At 44.9% G+C, this 26,519-nt stretch overlaps 1 protein-coding gene across 4 annotated transcripts in view; it reads right to left on the bottom strand.

Moving 5' to 3' along the window:
* SNX10 (sorting nexin 10) overlaps positions 1–21,793 on the bottom strand; it is an 81,361-nt gene extending 59,568 nt beyond the window's left edge. For 2 of the 4 annotated variants that reach the window (XM_055346897.2, XM_004045202.5), the window contains exon 1: positions 21,583–21,793. The gene's annotated coding sequence lies outside the window, so the exon portion shown is untranslated. Of the gene's footprint in view, positions 1–20,513; positions 20,643–21,535 lie in introns of those variants that run through there. The other 2 variants (XM_055346895.2, XM_004045204.4) reach the window with 2 other exon arrangements.
* Positions 21,794–26,519: the final 4,726 nt, after the last annotated feature.

The following is a 26,519-nucleotide window of genomic DNA, read 5'->3' as shown; positions in this document are numbered from 1 at the left end:
TTCGTCTAATGCCTAAATTATTTAACCCTTTGTTAACAGGCAGCCTTTAAAGGCATATAATTCCTCTGAATATTCTTTGCATAGAGTCCCAGATATAGTAGGTCCTCCCATGCTGGCAAAACAATCACAAAAAGCTCAGTTAAGCAAACTCAGCCAAAAAAGGTGCATCAGGTAGTGAAGCAACAGCATTGGGAAGAAAGACTTCAGTTTACAGGTTCTAACAAGATCAGGAGTCCACTAGATTAATTAAGCAGCTCTAAAGATCTGCTGTACAACATTGCGCCTATGGCTAACAATACTGTATTATACACTGGAAAGTTTGTTAAGAGGGTAGGTCTCCTGGTGAGTATTCTAATCACAATAAAACGTTCTTTTTTCAAAAAGTGGGGGCAGGTATCTGCTAAATGGTTTTTAGTTAGCCTCGTTCTCTTTTTGTGGCTGTGTACTATTCCATGATGTGAATGCAACACACTTCATTTCACCAGCGCCCACTGATAAGACATTCTCGTGCTACTATGAACAGTACGCAGTGAATACCTGCATGAGTAAATTTCTGTAAGTGGAATTGCTGGATCGAGCCAGATCATCTGAATCATCAAGATATTGGCAAAGCAACGTATTTACAAATGAGTGGGTTGTTTTCCTGTATCTTCCCTAACATGATCCGTTTGCAAAATGTTTTATCTTTGTCAATCCTAGATAGGCAAAAAATGGCTTATTTCAATGTGATTTAATTAGTATTTTTTTCAATTATGCATAAGAGCAAGCATTTTTCATGTGTTTAGGTGCCACTATTTTCTTTTTTTTGAGATGGAGTCTCACTCTGTCACCCAGGCTGGAGTGCAGTGGCATGATCTCGGCTCACTGCGACCTCCGCCTCCCGGGTTCAAGCGATTCTCTTGCCTCAGCCTCTTGAGTAGCTGGGATTACAGGCAAGCGCCACCACGCCTGGCTAATTTTTGTATTTTTAGTAGAGACGGGGTTTCACCATGTTGGCCAGGCTGGTCTCGAACGCCTGACCTTGTGATCCGACAGCCTCGGCCTCCCAAAGTGCTGGGATTACAGGCTTGAGCCACCATGCCCGGCACCACTATTTTCTTTTATACAAATTGTTTATGTCTTTCAATCATTTTCTTATAGAGTTCCTGTTCTTTTCCTTATTGGTTCATAGGAGTTCTTTTTGTATTAGGGAAGTTAATCCTTAATACGTAACATAAAGTTCAAGTATATTTTCCTGGTTTGTAATCTGTTTGTTTTGCTTATGGTGGTTGCTATGCCAATACTTTTTATTAGATAATGAATTTCATGAAGGTTTTCCTTATGGCTTCCAGGCTTTGCACCATCCTTACAAAGACCACTCCTACTCCAAAGTTATAAAAATATTCTCCTTTAGATTTTTCTAGAGACCAGTCATCTGTGAACAGTGAAAAGTTCTGTTCCATGGTCATGAATTACATCCTCGCCATAATGTGCTATGGGCCATAATGTACAGAAACTAAATTTAATTTTTTGAAGTAACCTTTGTCTTCTGATATTGTGTAATTTACGGCTGTAACGTGCTATGGGCCATAATGTACAGAAACTAAAATTTAATTTTTTTGAAGTAACTTTTGTTTTCTGATATTGTGTAATTTATAAAGCACTGTTCCATGACAGCTGATGAGGCAGGCAGTGCAAGACTTATTTGTCCTACTTTACCAGAGAAGTTAAATCACTGCCCAAAGCCACAGAGCCTGGTGCAGACACAAATGCAATGCCAGCTGTTCTCTTATCTCCTTGACACTGCCTCTCTCAACAAAAGGGCAACATCCACGTGCGTGAAAATCTTAAAGGATGTCTCCAAAGTCTTGTTCATACAATTTCAAAATAAAATAACTTTTCTATTCCAAAACAGTATTTAAGTGGGCCACACAGTAATCCAATTAAACAGTGACTCAGCCTCAGAGGACTGAGCCAATGTTCTCACCAATTGACAGAATTCCATGTTCCTATAGTGTGCCTCTATAACCCTTCAAAATTTAATTGAAAAGTAAGAGATGTAAATGTTCCCAGACGCCCATGGATTCTGTGAAGAGCTGTGTTTCTCAATTTGAAGAGATGGAAGGCAAGGTATGTCCAAATCGCCAGGGGCTCTTTTCAACCCCACACACCCTGACAATTCCCTCCCCCTAGTGCAACAGCCCTACACTACAAGAGTATCTTATGCCTTCTCAAGTATGTCAATGATAGAAAAAAATTTTAAGCCACTGGCCAGGTGCAGTGGCACTTTTGGAGGCCGAGGCGGGAGAATCGCTTGAGCCCAGGGGTTCCAGACCAGCCTGGGCAATACAGTGAAACCCCCTCTCTACTAAAAATATTAAAAATTAGCCAGGCCTAGTGGCGCATGCCTGTAGTCCCAGCTACTTGGGAGGCTGAGGCATGAGAATCCTTGAACCCGAGAGGCGGAGGTTGTACTAAGCTGAGATCCTGCCACTGCATTCCAGCCTGGGCGACAGAGCGAGACCCTGTCTCAAAAATAAAAAGAAAAAGAATTTAATTTAAAAATGTTAAACCACTGTTCCAGATAATGGGGTATGCACTTACACAATCCCTATAAGCCTCGCCCCTTCGGTTCCCTGGCCACCCCCTCAGCCAAGCTCTTCTGCACACTCCAGGTGTCTTTTCACAGAGACCAGACTATTAATAGTTCCTCGGCTTGGCCAGGCGCGGTGGCTCACGCCTGTAATCCCAGCACTTTGGGAGGCCGAGGTGGGCGGATCACGAGGTCCGGAGATTGAGACCATCCTGGCTAACACAGTGAAACCCCATCTCTACTAAAAATACAAAAAAATTAGCCAGCCGTGGTGGCAGACGCCTGTAGTTCCAGCTACTCGGGAGGCTGAGACAGGAGAATGGCGTGAACCCCAGGAGGCGGAGCTTGCAGTGAGCCGAGGCCACTGCACTCCAGCCTGGGAGACAGAGCGAGACTCTGTCTCAAAAAAAAAAAAAAAAAAAAAAATAGTGCCTCGCCAGATCCTTCCTCAGGCCCCTCGTGCTGCTGTTCTCTCGACATTCTCCCCTTTCCACCTCCTCACCCCCAACTCACCAAGGTGGCTCCTTCCCAGCTTCAGATCTTGGTTTAAAGGCCACCTCCCCAAAGAGGGTTCCCTAACCACCCACTAAAGCAGACTCCCCTAGGAACTCTATCCTTTCATTTTCTCCTCGGACTTTGTCGCAGTCCATATTAATTTATTATTTATCTATTAATCTATTTTCTTGAGGATTATATGTCCTCTGAAAAGTCCCTTGAAGGCAGGGACCTTGCCCAATTATTTATGCTTTATAACTTTAGCACTTAGCACAGTGCCTGGCATATTGTCAGTGCCCAGAAAATATGCAGTAAATTAAATTTGATTGAATGAGTTCCAGCTGGTTTTCTCCATTTCTGCATCTCCATCAAGTTTCTAAGCAGCCCAACCACCTGGGAAGGGAAGATGGGTTGACAGTCGCCCGCCTCTCGGGCCAGCCCACCTGTGAGCCCACTCATGGTTAATCATTCGTCTTGTGAGGAAAGAAAGCATTTAGCCAGCAACAACGCAGAGTGAAGTGGCCTCTGTTTTCTATCTTTCCTCCTAAACTAACTCCACTGGACTGTGGAGGATGAGACTGGGGAATAATGTTAAAATTATGCCATTAAAAATCCAAAATAGCAATAAGACCAAAAAAAATTGTTTACTATGTCCCAGACACTGTGCAAAGCTTGCAACATGAATTATCTCATCTAATCCTGGTAAGGGCCCCAGAAGCCAGGTATCATTATTACTTCAATTTTGCAAATAAGGAAAAGGCACCTAAGGCTGTGCAGCTGATCAAGTGAAGAAGCCAGGATCGCGGCCCAGGCAGCCAGACTCAGAGGAGCCCTCACCCTCACCACAAGGTACCCCTACATCCAACAGGGCACCCAAGCATCCCCCTTAGAAATAAATGCTTAAAAGACAGCAGTGAGTGAAAAGTACCAACCCAAACTGAGTTACTAACGGCTCAAATGCTTTAGGGATGAAGGTTGGGGGTAGAGTTCTTCCCACATACATGAACCCGGGAGAAGCCAACAGCCGGATACCTGAAAAGACGTAATACTTATCTTCCGAAAAGAGGTAATACTGAGAAAAGTGCAGTGCATTCACTCGGCAGACCTGGTTAGGGTCACTAGCTATGAAGGGCCACCTAAGGCTAAGCAGAGGACAGTGGCAAGTCAGTCCAGTACATAATCACTGAGAACCGACTGGGTGAGCATTCCAGGTTTGGTCCTGGTGAGGGATTTTTTTTTTTTTTTGGATGATTAAGTAACACTCCTTGAGTTCTAATACCTAAAGATGTCAAGACTCAGATATGAAACAGGCCACTTCTAACGCAATGCTCACTGTGATGTGCCAGAAGAACTGCACTGATAGCAGGGCTAACCGGAAGAATGGAGGGGGAGGCTTCATGGAGAAGGCAAGGCTTGACTAGGTCTTGATGCTCGCATTAGGACAGGCAGAGAAAACAGGACCAGCCTGTGGTGATTAAGAGGCAGTAATGAGTTTGGGAGAAGTGAGGGGCCCAGTCCCCCATGAATGGAGGGCTGTGCTGGCAGAATATCACAAGGAGGTTTGTCTGAAGAGCTGTCTGAGAAACTCAAACTCAAAGCATTTTTTTTAATTCTCTTACTCAAAGACAATCGATCAACATAGAAGATTGCTGTGACCAAGTGTGTGGGGACTTCTTCCCACCAACAAGCAAGCAATCAATTCTGCGGTAGATACCAGCTGGGTGTCCTCCAACCCAGTTCAATTCTGACCCTACCTACCTGGGGACATTATCAGATCCCAGAGGTTGAGGCTCAGACCCAAATGACTGCCCCCACTTAAAGTGCCCATCTCAAGCCCCAGGCTGTTTCGCTTGTGCTTCTGACTCACTGGCTATAAACTGGGGATCCCATGACCTCCTCCTTGGGTTTGATTAATTTGCTAGAGCGGCTCACAAAACTTATTACTGGTTTATTATAAAGGATAGTACAAAGGACACAGATGGAGACGCACAGGACAAGGTATGGGTATGGAGCTCCCATACCTCCCCAGGTGCACCACCCCCCAGGAACCTCCACGTGTTCAGCCTTCCAGAAGCCCTCCAAACCCTGTCCTCTTGGGCCTTTTACACAGACTTCATTGAACAGGGATGACTGAAGCAGGGGCAACCATGCAGAAATATGATTGGACAAAAAGGGCATGACCCAACACTAACAGACTGAGTGGGGAACCCAGAAAGGCCTGTCTGTTCAGATTCTTCTGGGCCACTTGGTGCAACATTGCTTCCCCCAGGGTAAAGGGCAGAACCCCTCCTGAAATGAGGGTCTTATGATCTACAATCAGACAAGGTAAGTCTGAGAATTTCTTTATGGAAACACAGGGAAGATTAGCCTTGGGGAGAAAAAGGAGCAGGTTGAAAGGAGAACAGGAGAAAGTCAGCAAGAGGTACTGTGTTCTGAGGCCTGCTTCTGAGGCCTAAAACACCCAAACACTGTAACAAGGGCTATGGGATTTATGGGCCAGGAACTGTGGGCAAAACCAACATATATATCATAATATCACAGGCTGTGGTAAGCATTTTAGGATTGGGAAGTCCCTGAAGAACAAAAGGAGGAATTTGGACTTCTATCCTGTTGGAAGGCAGGGATGGAGTAAGTGGAAGCTTGACATGATGGCAGTGATTCATCTGGGATGGGTGTTGGAAGGATTGCCAGGGAGAGAAATTACAAGCCATGAGCTTCATCAAAAGACTGATGAAGGTAAACTACAGACTGTCCACTTTGGGTGATGATAATGTATCAGTGCAGGTTCATCAACTGTTACCAATGTACCCTCACGGTGGTGATGTTGATAATGGGAGAGGTGGGTTATGGGGAGCAGGGAAGCTCTGTACTTTCATTTTTGCTGTGAACCTAAAACTGCTCTAAAAAATAAAGACTATTAAAAAAAAAAGAATGCTAGCCTGGGCAACATGGCAAAACCCCATCTCTGGAACAAAAACAAAAAAAAATGCAAAAATTAGCTGGGTTTCATGGCACACACCCATAGTCCCAGCTACTCAGGAGGCTGAGGTTGGAGGATGGCTTGAACCTGGGAGGCATAGGTTGCAGCGAGCTGAGATCGTGCCACTACACTCCAGTCTGGGTGACAGAGTGAGATCCTGTCTCAAAGAATACAAATAAATGAATAAACAACAAGAAAAACTTGGACACAGGGCATGACTGAGAAAAGGGAGTCAAGGATGACTCACAGGCCGGGTGACTGGAAGAAGACTGGTGTTCCCAGAATGGGGAAGTTGGAAAAGGGGGGCTGTTTTGAGAGGTAAGAAAGAAACTGGAACATGTTAGGGTGCTGGGGACATCCAGACGGGAGAGACAGTCTTTAGGTGTCTGGAGAGCAGCTTGGGGCTGAGATAAGGAAAGGATACAGGGATGCAGATGAGAGAAAAAAATTCAACATTTAATGTTCTGCTTTTAAACAGAGAGAGAAATTCTCTTTTCTAAAGGAAAAGCATCACGACTCACTGGAAATAACCCTCTTTCCTTCACGGTGCCTCTGTCATGAAGATCCACTGCTGAGGAGCAGTTTAGAGGGGAATGCCCCCCTAAAGTGAGCAGGATGAGCACAGTGAGTGGTAAAAGTAGTGTGAGGCATTTGACTCCAGACCACCTGGTTGTAAATTCACATTCTGCCCTTTCCCAAATTACTTCATCTCTGTGCTTCAGTGTTCTCATCTGTAAGAGGAGATAACTGCCTGCTTCATGATCTACTGTAAAGATCAAATGAGCAAGCATGGAGGCCTGTGCCTGGCTCCGACTGTGCCAGCTGCAGTCACTGTTCATTCTCAGACTTTCCCAGGACCCCCAATATGAAAAATGCTGAGGTGCCTTCCTCATGATCACAGAGCATTTGTTCCTTTACTAAAATTTTCTGTCTGGGCACGGTGGCTCATGCCTGTAATGCCAGTGCTTTGGGAGGCTGAGGCGGGTGGGTCACTTGAGCCCAGGAGTTGGAGACCTGGGCAACATGACGAAACCCATCTCTACAAAAATACAAAAACATTAGCGAGGCATGGTGGTGCGTAGTCTCAGCCACTCAGGAGGCTGAGGTAGGAGATACCTGAGCTCAGGAAGCTGCAGTGAGCCATGATCATATCACTACACTCCAGCCTGAGTGACAAAACAAGACCCTGTCTCAAAAAAAAAAAAAAAAAAATTCTCTTCAAGCATCTTTTTTGTCAGATAGGATAATAATATTTAGGGAGCAGAATATTTTAAATCTAAATGCTCTGAAACTCAGCCACACTGTGGCCACTCCCTGCAAGAGTTGGATCATTTACTCACGGATGTCCAATGCCTGGCCTTGATCTAAGAAGCCTAAGATAAGTAACACGAGAAAGTCCTTTTAAAAAGTGGGTGAAATGTGGCCGGGTGCAGTGGGTCACGTCTGCAATCCCAGCACTTTGGGAGGCCAACGCGGGTGGATCGCTTCAGCTCAGGAGTTCGAGACCAGCCTGGCCAACCTGGCGAAACCCCGTCTCTACAAAAAAAAAAAAAATACAAAAAATTTAGCCAGGTGTGGTGGCTCATGCCTGTAGTCCCAACTACTCCAGAGGCTGAGGCACGAGAATCGTTTAACCCTGGGAGGCAGAGGGTGCAGTGACCCACGATTGCGCCACTGCACTCTAGCTTGGGCGACAGAGAGAGAGATTCTGTCTAAAATAAATAAATAATTTTTAAAATAACAGAAGTGGGTGAAATGCCAAAGTTATTATTCTTAAACTCTTACTTGCTGGCAATAATGACTGTAATCCAAGGGCATCTGACATGTGTCTGTCTACAGACTCAGTTTGGCAAAGTCCTCAAAATAGACGCCACCATTTTTCAAGGTTTCCCAACCACTAGTGAAGCAAGGTGACTAGCAAATCGCAGCATCCGGTCTGCGCCTGGTTGTAAATCTTTAAGCTGATTTCCCAACATAGGAAGTTTCCTGTGTGTTTAGACAGAAAGAGCTCAGTTTCTCAGGGTCTGATCATCTGCAGACAAGCTGATGAAGAGACCCCAAGTTGTTTGCTGTGAGATTCCAGAGCCCAGAGCTACAGTAACACTGCCTGCCCCCTAACCCAGACAGTGACCTTCGGGGGCAGCAGGAAGAGCACATCTTCTCCCCAGCTCTTCCAAACACCACTCTACAATAAGAGCTGCTACATCAGTGAGAAAAGGGAAGATAATTACAGTGTGATAGAAAACTCTTTTGTGTGTGTTTGTATTTATAACTTCTAAGGAGTGTTGGTTCCCTACATATAAAGCCCTTTGTTCTGCCCTGTACTTTGACTTGGGTTTGTAAGTTGAAGAGAGGAAATGGGGAGTATCCATAGTTACAGAGGAAGAAGACTGGAGCTCACGGACAAGTGAGGGGGATGGAGTGAGGGGTAGGGATGAGAGGAGGAAAGAGGGACCCAGGAGACTATGCAAGGTCAGGAGCCCCACAGGGGACTCCAGTGAAGTCCACTCAACTAACAAAACACATGGTAGTAGTGGTGGTGGATTTCTCCATCCATGAGGGAAGGGGCTGAGTTTGTGTTGGGGCTGACACCAAGGTAAAAAAGAAAGCACATGAGGCCTCCCCCATCCACCCCCTCCTCCAGGGAATTCGCAGAAAACCTGGGCAGGGCTTTGGATTTCCCTGGGCCATGGACCTGTGGGTTCTCACCAAGCTTAATCAGCTCTCTAAGGAGATTAAGGAACCCGGCGTTAAAAGATGACACCGGGGTTAAAAAAGAACGTGTGATTCTTCCCCAAAAGTAATTAAACAGTTTGATTGCACTATTTAGCATCAAATGCCACAGGAATGCACTGAAAAGCAAAGAATTAGGGAGTACCCATCCCCATTTGTGTTCACAGGCCTTATACAGCTCAAGTTCTTCCAATGAAATGTGGTAAAGTGGGACTGAAACAAACAAGTGCAGTTGATAATTCTTGCATACCTCCCCAGACACACCCCCACTTCTTTCAAGGTTCCGGGACGGTCAAGCTTGTGCGGTGTAATCCCCCCTGACCCTCTCTCATCTGCCCACACCCCTGGCCCTGCCACCAGACTCAGCCATTTCTATGGACACATGGCAGGACTGGAGTGACACGTTCTGATGTACTTTAAAAGACTGCTCTGTCTGCCTCTGGAAATTGGATTGGAGGGGAATAAAGTGGAACCAGAGAGACTCGATCAGAAGCTAATAGGAAAGTAACAATGGCAACCTGAGATTCCGGGCAAGGGGGTACTGAATTGGAGAATCAAGCAAGACCTTCAGAGGGCTCAGAAGTGGGCTGAAGATGAGAAACGGCTCCTAGGTTTCTGGTCTAAACAAACAAATGGAAGGCATAGGCCTTCATTCAGATGGGGAAGGCTGGAGGAGACGGTGTTGGGGTGAGTAGGCAAGCCAAGGAGGAATGACCCAAGGCTACAGAAGCCAAGTTTCCAAGCCCTAATCTGCACAGTGCACCACCACGTTCCCACATCTCGCTTTGTATTCTCAATTCTATGTTCCTTTTCTTACAGAGGACCCCAAACTATGTAAGTGTTAGGCCCTTACAAAACTGGGGAGAGGATCAAGTATTGGGCAAGTTAATATGAAATGTCTGTGACAAACCCAAGAAGCCACAGTCAAATTCAATGTTAAATATCTAAACCTGGAGCTCTCAAGAGAGCTAGATATCCACACCAGGGAATTAGTAGTTTATTAACAACACTTAAAGTCATAGAATGAAACCAGCTTGTCCTGAGTGTGTCATAGCCTCTGGATCACCCAGGAATAAGATACAAGTTCCTAGGTCTCATCCTAGAACTACTGAATTGGAATACTGAGACCCAGAAATCTGCCTTAACAAGTTTTCCAGATAATTCCTATGCACAAAAATGTTGGAAAACCACAGATCTAGGGAGAAAACATACAGAAAAGAAGAGGGCTCAGAACAGGCCCCAAGGAGCTGTCAATTGGAGGAATCAGAGAAACCAGAGAAACAAGCAAGGGAATGGAGCAGAGTGGCCAGATGAGTAGAGGAAAGGTGAGGAATTCGGCATGATGAAGACAAAAATGTACAAAGAGGGTCGGAGGAGCCTGAAAGACTGCATCAGAGGGCAATGAGCCCTTGGATGGGAAGCCATGTGCAGGCAGGGCCAGGCAGGCCACACTGAACCATATGCAAGTAGAGAAGCCCCAGCCAGAGAAACAGCGAGGGGGAGTTAGAGGCCTTGGGCCTTGGGAGAGGAGTGAAAGTGCAACTTCAGTTTTTGACTTTGCAGTTCCAAGCAGTTGCCTTTGAGTTGTCTGCAGTATCCTTACATTAAGCCCCCAACTCCAATGCTAACTTAGGAAAGTTTCTCTTCTTTAAAACCAGCAACAGCTGAAGCACAAAGGGATGAATTTGCAAGAATTCTGTAAATCTTGAAAGAATCATGACAAAGCCTTTCAAAGACTTTAGGGGATCTGCCACCAACAGAGTTGAAGCTAACGCATTCTAATTCTTAGTAGCTGATTTTAGCTGAGGAGGATTCTTAATCAATGTGTTACCTCTGATCTCCCTTCCTTTAGGGTCCTCTCATTCTCTCTCTCATTTCTGAGACCATCAGAAACAGGTTTTTTGTTTTTTTGTTTTTGTTTTTTTTTGAGATGGAGTCTCACTCTGTCGCCCAGGCTGGAGTGCAGTGTGATTTCGGCTCACTGCAACCTCCGTCGCCCTCCCATCACGTTGGCCATGCTGGTCTCAAACTCCTGGCCTCAGGTGATCCACCCGCCTCGGCCTCCCAAAGTGCTGGGATTACAGGCATGAACCACCCTGCCAGGCCAGAAATAGATTTTGCCTAGAGATGGCAAAACTGGGGTCAGAACTCCAAGCCCAGCCTTTGTGGGTATGCAGCAAAAGTGGTCACCAGGGAGCAGGGAGTACCAGAAACCGAGGGTGCACCCCACAGAAAGCAGCCACGCTGGTGAAAACAAAGAATAAGAGTGCACAACACACAAGACGAGTAAGGTATTACCCGAGGGTCCTGGGCAATACGTAGGCCAGGCTGAGGCGTACTGTGCTTAAGAGAGAAGCTGTACAAAAATGTGAAAGAGGAGGCTTGCTGCACACAGAGGGAGACCATGTGAATGGAAACACAGTGCTGAGGTGGGGTTGTCTTGGGGCTGCAGAGGTGGCCCCCATTGTCACTGCTGGTGCCAGCCTGCGTAGAGTCCATCTCCTGCCTGCAAAGGAGTTGGCTCTCAAGGTCACGTCAGGGCAAGTGCCCTACACTGATGAGAGCTGTGTAAGATTCTGGGCCCACACAGCTTGAGATGGGTCTTTCTGTTTCTCTGATACCCAGAGAACTTTGGCCACATGCTAAAGGGACCTTTGCAGAATCAAGGAAGCATAAAAAAGCGCAAAGAAGGAAAATGCACACCTGAGACGGAAAATGGGAAAGGAGATTGGAAAAAAAGGAGATGAAAATAACCTCACACCACTGATGTCAAAGTTAAAATGCTCTGAGGTATTTTACAAAGCCCTCGTTGTCTATGGTATAAGGGAAAAGACGTATGACCCAGTCCCCAAGTTACAGACTTTTATAATCTACATGGATTATGTTTGAGGATCAGAAGTGGTAACCTCAGAGTCCTATGCCTAATGATGTACCCAGTATGACTTTTAAATTTTTCCCTTAATAAAAAACTTTTAAATCAGAGAGAGTGCATTTTGGCTCTAAAAGCAAACTCAATGGTGGGACTCTTAAAATAAAGTACTGAAAAAAAAAATGGGTATGGGAACAGCTGTGGCTCAAATCCTGTCTCCTCCATTTGTTCAAGTCATGAAATATCTCTGAATTGTCGAAAATGGCTGTAGCATCTCCTATATCACAGGAATAATGAGATAATGTAAACTGAAGTACCCAGGACAGTGTGTGGTACATGGTTGAGTACTAAATAGATGTTTCCATCTCCTTCCTAAAACATGCCATGCCAAATAAACACAAAATGTTCCTGGAAGCATGTCAGAAAGCCTTGTCACACTCCTTGGACACAGGACTTGTCCTGGGTGAAGTCTGTCTTTGGCCTTTGGTGCCCCCTTTGGTTCCCCCTCACCCTCTTTTTTGTTCTCTCATCCCCAGGAATCCAAGGCTTCTTAAGGCACAGCACCTTGGAAGCTATTAGGAATTTATTAGGCATTTCCAGCCTGAATCTAAAAAGGGGCTCAAGACTTCCCTTTCCTATCTTCCTAAGGGATTCGGACCGCATAGGGAAAAGAAAAAATCAAGGACGTGACATCTGTAGTTCATTATAAATTCTGCCTTGCCAGCCACCTTTCTTGAGCACAAGAGAATATACACATTTAACTATACCAATGAGTAACATAAGATCTGGCCTTGTTAATGCCAGAAAGCCTGGTTAGACATACACTCCGTGTGTGGTTTTTGGGGGGATTTGGGAAGGGATAGTGATGCTGAGAAAACACCAATGAATACCAATGATGAAGTAACATAACTAGTTTTAAGCTATACTCAGAAAACACAACTAAACTGAGAGATGATGGCTTTTTTTTTTTTTTGAGACAGAGTATCACTCTGTCACCCAGGCTGGAGTGCAGTGGTACAATCTCGGCTCACTGCCACCTCCACCTCCCAGGCTCAAGTGATTCTCCCAACGCAGCCTCCCGAGTAGCTGGGACTACAGGTGCTCGCCACCACGCCTGGCTAATTTTTGTATTTTTAGTAGAGATGGGGTTTCGCCATGTTGGCCAGGCTGGTCTCGAACTCCTGAGCTCCAGTGATTCACCCACCTTAGCATCCCAAAATGCTGAGATTACAGTGAGAGACACGGTGCTCAGCCTAATTCTTTTAAAGCACTTAAAGACCACGAAATCCAGGGTAAATCACCCTTCTGAATTAAGCAATACTCTTGCTGCATACAACTCCTGCCTTCAGAGATGGAGGCTGGGATAAACCTTTTAAAATAAGTAGCAGAAAAGGCAACTGGGAATACTCACCTGGAAATTCAGAGGACCAGGTCTTCCACTCTAGCAGAGACCACCCCCTCCCCAGGCAGTTCAGCTGGGAGGCTCTAGGCAGGAGGGCCCTGTTAATACTTCAAATCATTTTGTTATTTTTTTCCACAGGTTTTAAGTATTATTTTATTTCAGGATAACAGACTTATTATCTTTAAAAATAAAAGATTTAGGGCTAGATGTAGTGGCTCATGCCTGTAATCCTAAGCCCTTTGGGAGCCAAGGCAGGAGGATCCCTTGAGGCCAGGAGTTTGAGACCAGCCTGGGCAACACAGCAAGACACAGTCTCTACTCCCCTAAGCCAAAAAAAAAAAAAAATTATTATTTGGCACTTTGTTTTATTTTTATTTATTTATTTTTGAGACAGAGTCTCACTCTGTTGCCCAGGCTGGAGTGCAGTGGCATAATCTCTGCTCACTGCAACCTCTGCCTCCCGGGTTTAAGCAATTCTCCTGCCTCAGCCTCCCGAGTGGCTGAGATTACAGGCATGCACCACCATGCCCAGCTAATTTTTGTATTTTTAGTAGAGACAGGGTTTCACCATGTTGGCCAGCCTGGTCTTGAACTCCTGACCTCAGGAGATCCACTCGCCTCGGCCTCCCAAAGTGCTGGGATTACAGGCGTGAGCCACCATGCCCGGCTTTTCTATTCTTTTTAAAAGTTTTTTTGAAAACAGAGACAGGGTCTCACTATGTTGCCCAAGCTGATCTCAAATTCCCGGGCTCAAGCAATCCTCCTACCTCAGCCTCCCAAAGGGCTGGGATTACAAGTGTGAGCCACTGCACACAGCCTGCACTTTTTATACGTTAAAATTATTTCAAAGTTTGGGGAAAAACATAGAAATATAGGCCAGACGCAGTGGCTCACACCTGTAATCCCAGCAGTTTGGGAGGCCAAGGCGGGCAGATCACGAGGTCAGGAGTTCGAGACCAGCCAACATGGTGAAACGCTGTCTCTACTAAAAATATAAAAATTATCTGGGTATGGTGGTGCTCACCTGTAATCCCAGCTACTGGGGAGGCTAAGGCAGAAGAACTGCTTGAACTTGGGAGGCAGAGGTTGCAGTGAGCTGAAAAAAAAAACTGGAGGCCAGGCACAGTGGCTCACACCTGTAATCCTAGCACTTTGGGAGGCTGAGGCAGGTGGATCACAAGGTCCACCAGCCTGACCAACATGGTGAAACCCCGTCTCTACTAAAAATACAAAAATTAGCTGAGTGTGGTGGCACATGCCTGTAATCCCAGCTACTCAGGAGGCTGAGGCAGAAGAATCGCTTGAACCCGGGAGGCAGAAGTTGCAGTGAGCCGAGATCGCACCACCGCACTCCAGCCTGGGCAACAGAGTGAGACTCCATCTCAAAAAAAAAAAAATTGCTGAAATCCTCCATAATGCCATTCCCTTTCCCTTTCTAATCTCACTCTCCATAGGTAATGACTGTCTACAATTAGGGGCATATCATCCTTCCAGATTTTTTCAAAAAATAAGATTGTATTTCTCCCACTGTTCTTCCACTTTGCTTTCATTACTTAATATACAGTATAGGTTGAATTGTGTCCTGCCAAAATGCATATAGTAAAGCCCTAACCCCCAGTGTGCTGGTATTTGGAAACAGGGCCTCTGATGGGGTGATTAGGTTTAGATGAGGTTAAAAGGGTGGGGCCCTCATGATGGGACTGGTGAGACACCAAGCAGAGATACTAAGAGCTTGTTCTCTTTCTCTCCTTTTCCACCATGTGAGGACGCAGCAGGAAGGCGGCTGTCTGCAAGCCAGGGAGAGAACTCTCAGTAGGAAACAAATCAGCCTGCATTTCCCAGCCTCCAAAACCCTAAGAAATAAACTTCTGTTGTTTAAGCCACCCAGTCTATGGCATTTTGTTATGGCAGCCCAAACTGACTAACATAATGCATAATGAACATTTTCCATTTTGGCTCATTTGGAGCAACTTCCTTTTTTCAAGTAGGCAAGTATTTCAGAGGGATAAGGTCCTAGAAGTGGAAGTACTGATCAGAAAGTATGCAAACTTTAAAATGTTATAAATACTGCTAACGTGCCTTTCCAAGAGATGGTACCAATTTACACTCTCCGCCATATATAGTGACAATCTATTTTCCCACACCTTCGTCAACACTGGATATTACAAACCTAAGCAAAAAGGTTTCATGGTTTTTAATCCACACTTATCTGATTATTAATAAGATTAAGCATTTTTACATATATATGTGAATTACCTATGAATAGCCTTTGCCCATATTCCTGCTGGATTGTTTTTCCTATTGATTTCTAAGAGTTCATGCCTGTTATAGATATTGCAACTATTTGCTTTACTCCTTTGTCATCTGCCCTTTTTTTTTTTTTTTTTTTTTTTTGAGACTGAGTCTTGCTCTGTTGCCCAAGCTGGAGTGCAATGGCACGATCTCGGCTCATGCAACCTCCACCTCCCGAGTTCAAGTGATTCTCTTGCCTCAGTAACTCGGATTACAGGCACCTGCCACCATGCCCAGCTAATTTTTGTATTTTCAGTAAAGATGGGCTTTCACCATGTTGGCCAGGCTGGTCTCGAACTCCTGACCTCAAGTGATCCACCTGCCTCGGCCTCCCAAAGTGCTGGGATTACAGGCGTGAGCCACCGCGCCCAGCCCTGTCATCTGCCTTTTAACTTTGTTTATGGTATTAATATATTCTTCCTTACTTTTTAAAAAATGTTACATATATATCTATAATATGTATAATATCCATAAGCATATACTAAGGCACATAAAGCAACATATAGAACCAGCTTTATGAAATATGAGGTGAGAGAGAGGTGGCAGAGGTGCAGCCATTATTTCTTGATATTTTACATGTATTTCTAAAAATATTACTTATAACTAAGGAGAGACAAACAAAGGGGCAGGTATGGAAGGCCCTGAAAAATCTGTTTCCTGCAGAGGAAGAAAGATGTGAGGAAAGAAGGAAGGAGGGTGACCTGGGGGAAATCCCACCTGCCAGTCTGCAGTGGGGAAGGACAGATTGGGGGTGCCTGAGCTGCGAAGATGGGAAATGTAGCCAAAGTTCATGTTCAAATAAACTACTAGACATGAAGTATAATCTTTCATGAAATTAGGTCTATCAATATTTTCCTTTATGGTTTCTGAATTTTATTAAACTTGAGGTCTTTCCTACACCAAAGTTATTTCTAAAAACCATCTTCTGGCCAGCTGCGGTGCCTTATTCCTGTAATCCCAGCACTTTGGGAGGCCGAGACGGGCGGATCACAAGGTCAGGAGTTCAAGACCAGTCTGGCCACGATGGTGAAACCCTGTCTCTACTAAAAGTAAGAAAATTAGCCAGGCGTGATGGTGGATGCCTATAACCCCAGTTACTTGGGAGGCTGATGCAGAGAACTTACTGAACCCAGGAGGCAGAGGTTGCAGTGAGCTGAGATTGTGCCACTGCACTCCAGCTTGGGCGACAGAGCGAGACTCCGTCTCAAAACAACAACAAAAAGCTCTTTAAAACCATCTTCTATATTTACATATATTTTAATATTTATAATTTTGGTTTTGACATTTAATCTTTAAATGGAATTTACTTTTGTGAATGGTATGAGTCAGGGATCTAATCTTTTCCAAATTGAGAGGCAATTTTCCCAAGACTTAGTAACAGTCCATTTTATCATACACTCAATTCCTGTCTTTACAATGGAACCATTTCTCGACTTTCTATTCATAGTCCCAGATGATATATACTTTCTAAAAATTTTTTTAGACATGGGGTCTATGTTGCCCAGGCTTGTCTTGAACTCCTGGCCTCAAGCAATCCTCAGCTTCAGCCTCCCAAAGCACTAAGATTACAGGCGTGAGCCACCACGTCCTACCTACCTGATATATTTTGATAGCTGGCTGAACAAGCCTCTCCTCAGTATTCTTTTTCAAAAATGTATTGCCTACTAGTACAAATCTATTTTCCAGGTAAGCTTTATTATTATCAGTTTGTAAAATTTAAGTCATGTTAAAAGTCTGGCCTAAACTATTAAAGGTCTCATTACCTCTTAGGCTTTTCTTATTTTTCTTATTATTATTATTTCTTTTTAGAGTTGGGGTCTCACTGTGTCACCGAGGCTGGAGTATAGTGGGGAGATCATGGCTCACTGCAGCCTCCAGCTCCTAGGCCCAAGTGATCCTCCTACCTCGACCTCCCAAGAAGCTAGGACTACAGGTGTGTGCCACCACACCCAGCTTTTGCCCAAGCTGGTCTCGAAGTCCTGACCTCAAGCAATCCTCCCACCTCAGCCTCCTCAGTCACTGAGATTACAGGTGTGAGCCACCACAACCCAACTCTTTTAGTCTTCTTTTGTCGTTGGAGCATCAACCTTCAGCCAGGAGATGGCTTACTTCCCAGTGAGCCACATACTATGCAAAAATCTCAGACTTCAGGGAATTTGGGGGTTATTTGTATTTATTTATTTATTTATTTATTTATGAGACAGAGTCTAATTCTGTTGTGCAGGCTGCAGTACAATGGTGCAATCACAGCTCACTGCAGCCTCAACCTCCTGGGCTCAAGCGATCCTCCCACCTCAGCCTCTTAAGTAGCTGGGACTACAGGCATGCGCCATCACACCCGGCCCAGGGAATTTTGTTTGAATTTCTAAATCTCTTAGCAAGAACTTTCCAATACAATTCTACCAAGAGGTCTGAATGGCTGCCTGTGCCTCAACCAATGCATGTCTGCAACATTCCTCTTCTTCTCCCCAAACAGCTTTTCTTTTCCTGGCTCACATCTCTCCGAGTTGTAGATTCCCATACCAAATCAGAGTAAAGTGGCTCAGCTAACAGGATCACATGCCAAACGATGTCGTATTTTGACAGGCACTTCCAGGCAGCTTTGCTGGCCTCATGCATTGGACAGCTTGGTGAGAGAGCTGGGGGTCTCTGGCAATTCATAATTTATTGATCTGGCACCACTTAATCCACAGGGAACTATCAGGCTATAATGGAAAGAATATGAGACTGGAAGTTCAGGAACCTGAGTCTGAGTCCCGTTTTTACCTCTAATTAGCTGTGTAGTTCAGATTAAGCTATTCTGCCTCTCCATTGGGCCTTGGTAGCCTCATTTGTAAAATGAGATTATTAGAATACAATGGTGAATAATGACTTTCTTTCCACCATGGGTGACCACGTAAAAATCTGAAGAAAGCTACAGATTCTCTCCCCCAGAATAATGCACTTTTGCAGATGAATATGAAATCAGGCTGGCCACAGTAGCTCACACCTGTAATCCCAGCACTTTGGGAGGCTGAGGTGGGTGGATCACTTGAGCTCAGGAGTTCAAAACCAGCCTGGGCAACATGGCAAAACCCCATCTCTACAAAAGTATCAAAAAAAAAGTAAAAATGACATCATATATTTGAAAGGGGTTCACAGATCTGATCAAGACTATTTCCCTGTCCCCAGAGGCAAGATCACTGAGGCCTAGCACAAGCTTTTAAAAATAACAGAGACTACAATAGAAATACATACTGAATCACAAAGCCTTGAGTAAAGTTGAATCACTTATAGAACTAAAAGCATCTCTTCTGCAGAAACTGGGAGCAAGGAGTAGTTACTTAGGGAAAAATAAATGTAAGTATCAATAGGAGTTGCCCTTGACTGAAGCCTGGCTAAGCCCTTTACATTCGCAGGTGGGTGGCTGAGAGTTACTACTGATTCCAGACCCAGGCTCCTAGTTCAAATTTTGGCTCTCGCATTACTAGTTGTTTGACCTTGGGCTTTGTGCCTCAGTTTCCACATCTGTAAAAAGAAAGAAGAAGGGGAGAAAAACAATACCTATCTCAAGGGTTGTTAACGTACTTAGGACACTTGTAACAGGGCCTGCCACATAGTAAGCCCTAGATAACTATTAGCTTATAACAGAAATCTGACACACATTTGTTGGGTAGTTAAAACTGTAAGCTGAGTATAGAGAAATCATAAATACTCTGATGCCTTAGTTTCCCCAGGGGTAAACTGAAGACAGTAACAGAATCTGCTTCATAAGTCTGTTGTGATGCTTAATGAGACTGCCGCATAAAAACTCTTTCACAATGCCTGGCCCATAATTAAGTGCTCGATAATGTCACGATGCCTGGAATATAGTAAGCGCTCGATAAATGTCAGCTGTTGTATTAACAGTTCTGGGATGCAAAGATTACCATCACCCTTTTTTATTTCTGAATAACAGGCAACTCAGAGAGTGTTAAGTGCCCTGCCAACAAAACTATACTTAGAAAATTATTATACCAAGATTTCAACTCAGATGGGTCTGGAGTCACTAGTTCTAACCACTACACTACATACCTTCCTCTTTGAACAGGGCTTAGAGAACAGAAGAGCTAATTCATACCTACTAGATTACTAAGAAAAAGATGTTTGGAGATAACAATGCTAAATTTGGCGGATTCCCCACAGAGTCAACCATGAGCTTGGCCAAAAGCCCTTCTCCGCCATGCTAGGAAACGAAAATCTGCATAGACTGGCCCCTGTTCTCAACCAGTGGTCTGCCTTTCACCAAGTGGTTGTGAAACCACAGCCCTGTCACTAAAAACGGAAAAAAGAAGTCATTTTCCCCAGTAACTTAACGAGCAAAATGAAGCCTTAAAATGAAAGTAGTGATCCTAGGGCTGAGAAAAGATATCCACTGCTCCAAAGCCCAGCAGAATTGCTGTAGAACACCAACGTTACTCTTTGATTAACATACTTTTATTTTTTTTAATGAACGTGCTTATTTCTATTACTTTAGGTTACCTAACTCAGGGGTCCTTCCCATTAGTAAAATAAGAGGAAGTGTGTACCAGCCTGGAGGGGAGACTCCCTGGTGGGGCACAGTGTCAGCCTGAGCAAGTCCCACTGTCAACACTGATGTCCTCCCCAGTTAAATGGTAATCAAAAGTGAGAATGAAACGGACTGGCAGAAGAAACAGGACGACCAGTTGAGTCCATGCTAATCACTGATATTTCACATCTTCACACAGTTTCTTCTAAATGTATTTTATTTTTGTATTTTTATTAAAAACTGCCCTATCAGTCAATCTCAAGTCTACCCTTCCTTTAAAAAACAGTAATAAAAGGCCGAGCGCAGTGGCTCACCCCTGTAATCCTAGCACTTCGGGAGGCCGAGGCAGGTGGATTGCTTGAGCTCAGGAGTTCCAGACCTGCCTGGGGCAACATGGGAAAACCCTGTCTCTACAAAAAAAAATACCGAGGTTAGCCAGGGGTGTGGTGGCCCGCACCTGTGGTCTCAGCTACTAGGGAGGCTGAGGTGGGAGGATCACTGAAGCCTGGGAGGTGGAGTTTGCACTGAGCCAAGATCGCACCACTGCAATCCAGCCTGGGTGACAGAATAAGAACTTGTCTCAAAAGAAAAAGAAAAAAGTAAATAATATTAAGAATAATGAAGGTCCAGCTATGTACCTACCTTAGGAATAGGCATCACTGGAAGTGATGGCAGAGGCAAGGCAGGAGTCCCTGACCTCACCTCCATTCTCTCACTGAGGAGCCCCTGCAAAAGCTGGTCAACTATCCAAGCAGTCCTTGCTTCTTCCTGGAGAAGGCCTCAGCCTCCAGCCCAGCCCCCTCCCGGGAGAGGAGGGGGAGCTTATGCAATCCAAACCCAGTTCCCAGGCCCCAGAGGTGGACATAACTCCGGGGTGGAAGTCAGAAGCCTGCCAGGTTGTAGGCCTGGTTCTGCTCCCATCTGGCTGAATGATCCTGGTCCCAACACTCAGCGTCCCTCGGCCTTAGCCTCCCTGTCTGTAAAATGAAAGGTTTGATGGAGATCATGTGCAAGCCTCCTCCCCGTTCTAATTTTCTGATACCATCATTTTTAACGTGTCTTGTAGAGATAGAAGCCCCTCCTTTCAGCAGGACATATTGCTCCCCATTCCGTGACGATCCCCCTCAATAATCCGTGTAATTTGAGAAAAGTATGATGCATCGGAACTGAAAAACAGGCTGTTGCTTTCCTGGTCACCAAATCTGATAATCAGTCAATTATATGGATTTTCCCCTGGGCCTTCTCCCTCAATCCCACAATCCCACGAATAAACCTGCCTACCCCTCCCAATTCCTCAACTCAAGGCTACCCGTTAATGAATGAATTAAAAAAAAAAAAAAAAAAAACCACCTCCCCACCCCCTTCTACCCGGCCTGGTGTAAGGTGCCACAGCACTTCTTCCGTAATCTAGAATCCACCTCTGCCCCACCCTCTCCCCGGGGTGTCTTTTTAGCCAAGAATCCCTGGATCGACGCGCTCCATCTCCCCGCTCTACCGCGCCAGCTGATCATTTCTTCCTGCCCGGCACACCTCGGCTGAAAAGGAGGCGGCTCCTCTGCTCCAAGCCCAAGGGACCCAAACCTCTTTCCAGCCCGCAAGCGTGCGGGCACCTGGGAACAGCGGGAAGGGCCCGCGCCTCTGGAAAGAAGGGCCGCCGTCCCCACCCGGGCGGTGCAGGGGAAGCCCCCTCAGCGGATCTCTTGTCACTTACGGGCGGCTCCTCCGGGCAGAACAGAGCAGGGCCGGGCCGAGCCGAGCCGGGATTGCGGGCCGCGGAGTTTGCTGACTCAAAGGCGCGCGGCGGCAGCGGCGGCGGCGAGCGCACACGAGCGCAGCCCCGCGCTCCCCGCGCACCCCGCGCACGTAGCGGCCCCGCGCCCGCGCTCAGCGCCAGCCGTCCGCCTGTGGGCGCCGCGCCTAGTGCTTCCGCCGCCTGCGCGCAGCCCAGCCCAGGTGCGCCCCCACCCTGCAGAGCTAGCCTCCTGCTTCCTGAAATTGAGTTAGGGAGGAAATGCCCCCATTAGTCCGGACGTTGAGGCTGGAGGTGCTCCAGCAGCACCCTTCGGAATTCGCCACCTGAGTCACCTTAAGCTTCCTAACCCTGACCCCACAGTTATGGGGAGGATTGCCGATGGGGAGGAGGACGGATAAATAACGTGATAAACAAGAATGGCAGAATGTTCATAGCATCTAGGTGGTGGGCTATGGTGTTTATATAAAATTATTTCAGTTTTTGTCTATGTTTGAAATGTCTCTTAATAAAACATTTGGGGGGAAAGCTAATGAGATCTGCCAAGGGACCTGACTGAGGAAAGCATTTCCCAAATGGCACCTGAGGCTGGGTCCCCACACCTGTTTGCATGGGAAACCACAATCATCACTTAAACTGCTAATAAGTGACTGAATGACACAGAATAATAAGCATAGCCTAATATTTCATTTTTCAAGCATGAATTTTCCCATTAGACACAGCTTGTCGCTGATCATCCTCCAGGGACCATTCCAGGCCCACCTGAAAACGCATCTGTTCACCACACCTACATTAACTCCCTAACAAAACGTATAAATACACAATGTTGTGTCTTAACATCTTGGATCTTGAAGTTGTATTGCTGAACCCTCAATCACTGGTATTTAATTTCCTAATATTGCACCCAAGTCATGACACACAAGTGAATGCAACCATGATCACTTTTGAAAATCAAATTAAGCTGGTGTGGTGGCTCACGCTTGTAATCCCAGCACTCTGGGAGGCCGAGGCGGGTGGATTACAAGGTCAGGAGATGGAGACCATCCTGGCTGACATGGTGAAATGCCGTCTCTACTAAAAATACAAAAACTTAGCTGGGCGTGGTGGCGCGCGCCTGTAATCCCAGCTACTCGGGAGGCTGAGGCAGGAGAATAGCTTGAACCCGGGAGGCAGAGGTTGCAGTGAGCCGAGATCATGCCATTGCACTCCAGCCTGGGCGACAGAGCAAGATTCTGTCTCAAAAAAAAAGAAAGAAAATCAAATTAAAGTGTATTTTTTATATTCTTGTCCCTATGCTCCGCAAAGAAAAACATTGAGTAGAAAACAAAATGCAGCATGTATCTAAGATTCTAAGAGATTCTGTAAAATTAAAATCTTTCTGAACTTATTGTCAAGAGCATGACTTTACAGCTGTAGACAAAGCAGCAACAAACCCTTGGAGAGTCTACTGAAAGTCATTTGAATATCTGTTAGAATTTTGACCCTATTAAGACTGGTAACTTGCAACCTGAATCCAGGAAACTTAAGTGATGGTCACCTTTTTTAGGTTGTGGCATTTTTGTTATACCATCAGTGGGACTGGGTAAAAACTGGGACTCTACAGTGGTTAAGAAACCTTGCCTACTGGCTGGGCTGGTGGCTCACGCCTGTAATCCCAGCACTTTCGGAGGCCGAGGCAGGTGGATCATCAGGAGCTTGAGACCCGCCTGGCCAACATGGTGAAACCCCCATCTGTACTAAAATACAAAAATTAGCCGGATATGGTGGTGCATGCCTGTAATCCCAGCTTCTTGGGAGGCTGAGACAGGAGAATCACTTGCACTGGGAGGCAGAGGTTGCAGTGAGCCAGGATTCCGCTGCTGCCCTCCAGCCTGGGTGACAGAGTGAGACTCTCTCTCTCAAACAAAAAAAAAAGAAAGAAACCCTGCCTACTGAGAAGATCACCATAAACATTGCTTTTAAAAACAAACATCAAAATTCTTAATAGATGAGCATTTTAACCCTGGGAAGACTGAAAATTGAGTATGAGATGTGTAAAAGATTCAAGCCTGAAATATTAATATTTTGTTTTAAGGAATCTGGGCACATTTGGAATTCTATGTGCATGTTAATGTGTAAGACAACGTGGCCTACTGGAGTCACCATTTGCCTTGTACTTTAAGTTTTAAAATGTGTAATTTAATAGCTGGATACTAATGAGTTGAAGATAGTCTTATTAACTTAATAAAGTGTTGGAACACTCACTACAATTTAAGATTTACCACATTTATAAATTTAATTTATTAGATGTTGAGTTACTTGTTAATCAGACAATTAAAGACCTTTACAAGGGAAACAAATATATTAAATTCACGAATGAAGTTTAAAATGTTTAGAGGTGATTAAGTTAATGGGATCAAACATTAATCAAATGCCTTTTTGGTTGTTAAAGTTTGCTAGAGAGTTATAAATGGAATAAGATCAAGTGTGATATTGTAAAATATGTATTTGGTCATCATCCCCATTTCCTGGTATAAAATTCTTAAAATCCTTAGAATCTCCAAAGCGATTTTTTTTGTATGCTAATGAGTTGACTGGTGGCTGGCAGCCCCTAGGTAGCTTCAGGAAGGGGCTAGTCACTGGAAAGACCACACCCTGATTAGAGGGTCAGTACTTCCAGCCCCATTCCCCAATTTCTGTGGGGTGGGGAAGGGCTGAAGATTGAGTTGATCACCAATGAACAATGGTTTAGTCAATCATGCCTACATAATGAAGCCTCCATAAACACACAAGAGGACAGGGTTCAGAGAGCTTCAGGATAGCTGAACATTTACAGGTGTATGGAGGGTGGTCCACCTGAGAAGGGCATGGAAGCTCCATGCCCCTTCCCCCATGCCTCGCTTTATGCATCACTTCATCTGTATCCTTTGTACCATCTTTCTGATAAATGTATGTGTTTCCCACAGTTCTGTGAGCCACTCTAGCAAATTATTTGAACCTAAGGAGGGGGTCATGGGATCCCCAATTTATAGCTGATCAGTCAGAAACACAGGTAAAACCGCCTGGGCGGAGCTTGCACTTGTCATCAGAAGTGGGAGGAGGCAATCTTTTGGGATTGAGCCCTCAACCTGTTGGATCTGACACTGTCTCCAGGTAGGTGGTGTCAGAATTGAACCGGGGCCGGGCGCAGTGGTTCATGTCTGTGATCCCAGCACTTTGGGAGGCCAAGGAGGTTGGATCACTTGAGGTCAGGAGTTCGAGACCAATCTGGCCAACATGGTGAAACCCCCTCTCTACTTAAAATACAAAATTAGCTGGGCATGGTGGCCCATGCCTGTAATCCCAGCTACTTGGGAGGCAGAGGTGGCAGTGAGCCAAGATTGTGCCACTGCACTCCAGCCTGGGCGACAGTGAGACTCCATCTCAAAAAAAAAAAAGAGGAATTGAACTGTGGTGGAGAACACCCAGCTGGTGACAGCTGCAGAATTAACTGGTTGCTTGGTGCGTGGGGAGAAACCTCCACACCTTTGGTCACAGAAGCCTTCCATGTTGACTATGGAGTGAGAGCAGAAGAAAAATTTTTTCCACAGAGTTAGGAAAACTTTAAAAACTAAGGAATAATTATACTCTTAAACTTGGAACCTTAACAAATCAAATATTCTAAAAATAGCATCAAAACAATATTTTCTGTGCACAAGAACTACTCTTGGAGGAGCACACACACACAAAAACCACATAAACAATTATGACCAGGCCAGGCATGGTGGCTCACGCCTGTAATCCTAGCACTTTGGGAGGCCAAGGCGGGCAGATCACCTGAGGTCAGGAGTCCCAAGACCAACCTGGCCAACATGGTGAAAACCCATCTCTACTACAAATACAAAAAATTAACCAGGCATGGTGGCACATACCTGTAATCCCAGCTACTCGGGAGGCTGAGGCAGAAGAATTGCTTGAACCTAGAGGGGGAAGTTGCAGTGAGCCGAGATTGTGCCACTGCACTCCAGCCTGGGCAACAGAGCGAGACTCCATCTCAAAAAAAAAGGAAAAAATATATATAATTACTTCTGCCTCTCTTGGTATAATGTCCTTATGCTGGGGAAAGATATTTTATTCTGTGTCTCATGGACTATCTTCTCAGTTCTTTGTATTTAGGGCTGTAATGGGAGCATGTGAGGAACATTTTACTTTCTTGTATTTGTGGTAGATGTACTACTACACCAGCTTCATAGGGCTGTTGTGGAGTTTAAATGGAATAACCCGGGTAAAGCTCTTGTGCTGGGTAAACAGTAAGTGTTCAGTAAATTGTAGCTATTATTATAACTTGATCCTTTTCTCCAATCTCTCCTGTCTCGAAGCTAAGTGCACTTAGTTACATACATTAACGAAAGCCACTTCCACCCCCTGTCCTTCCTCCATCTCTTCGGAAAATTGCAAAATCCACAGAGAGTAAAAATGGAAGTTGCCTGGACTTGATGTTCAGATAATTATAATTTTATATATAATAATAATATTAATGATAATATACATAACATTGTATTCAAAAACACTTTACCTTTACATTTACATGAATGGTTCTGCCTTCTTGGGAAACCTGTCACAGGAAATATTTGCAATGTAGGGAAGATAGTTTTTATCTTTCATCAAGCAACTAATAATGGGATGTAAGAAAAAATTTAAACAAATGACAATTTGGATTTTGGTTTCTGATCTTGTGATTATAATTACTGTTTCTTCAAAATAATGAAATATAGATTAATGTTGAATAAAATAACCACTCTTGAATATCAATCTTATATATTTTTTCAAAATATTTAACCTATGCAAGCCTCTCCAAAAAAGACTAGAAAAACGTTTTGAATGACCTTACCTATTTGTAAGACGAAAGGGTTTAACTTCTCATCCATCTACCCACCTCC

The sequence above is a fragment of the Gorilla gorilla genome, chromosome 6, assembly GCF_029281585.2.
Source record: "Gorilla gorilla gorilla isolate KB3781 chromosome 6, NHGRI_mGorGor1-v2.1_pri, whole genome shotgun sequence".
Classification (NCBI taxonomy): Eukaryota; Metazoa; Chordata; class Mammalia; order Primates; family Hominidae; genus Gorilla; species Gorilla gorilla.
This window is presented reverse-complemented; position numbering and strand designations above follow the sequence as displayed.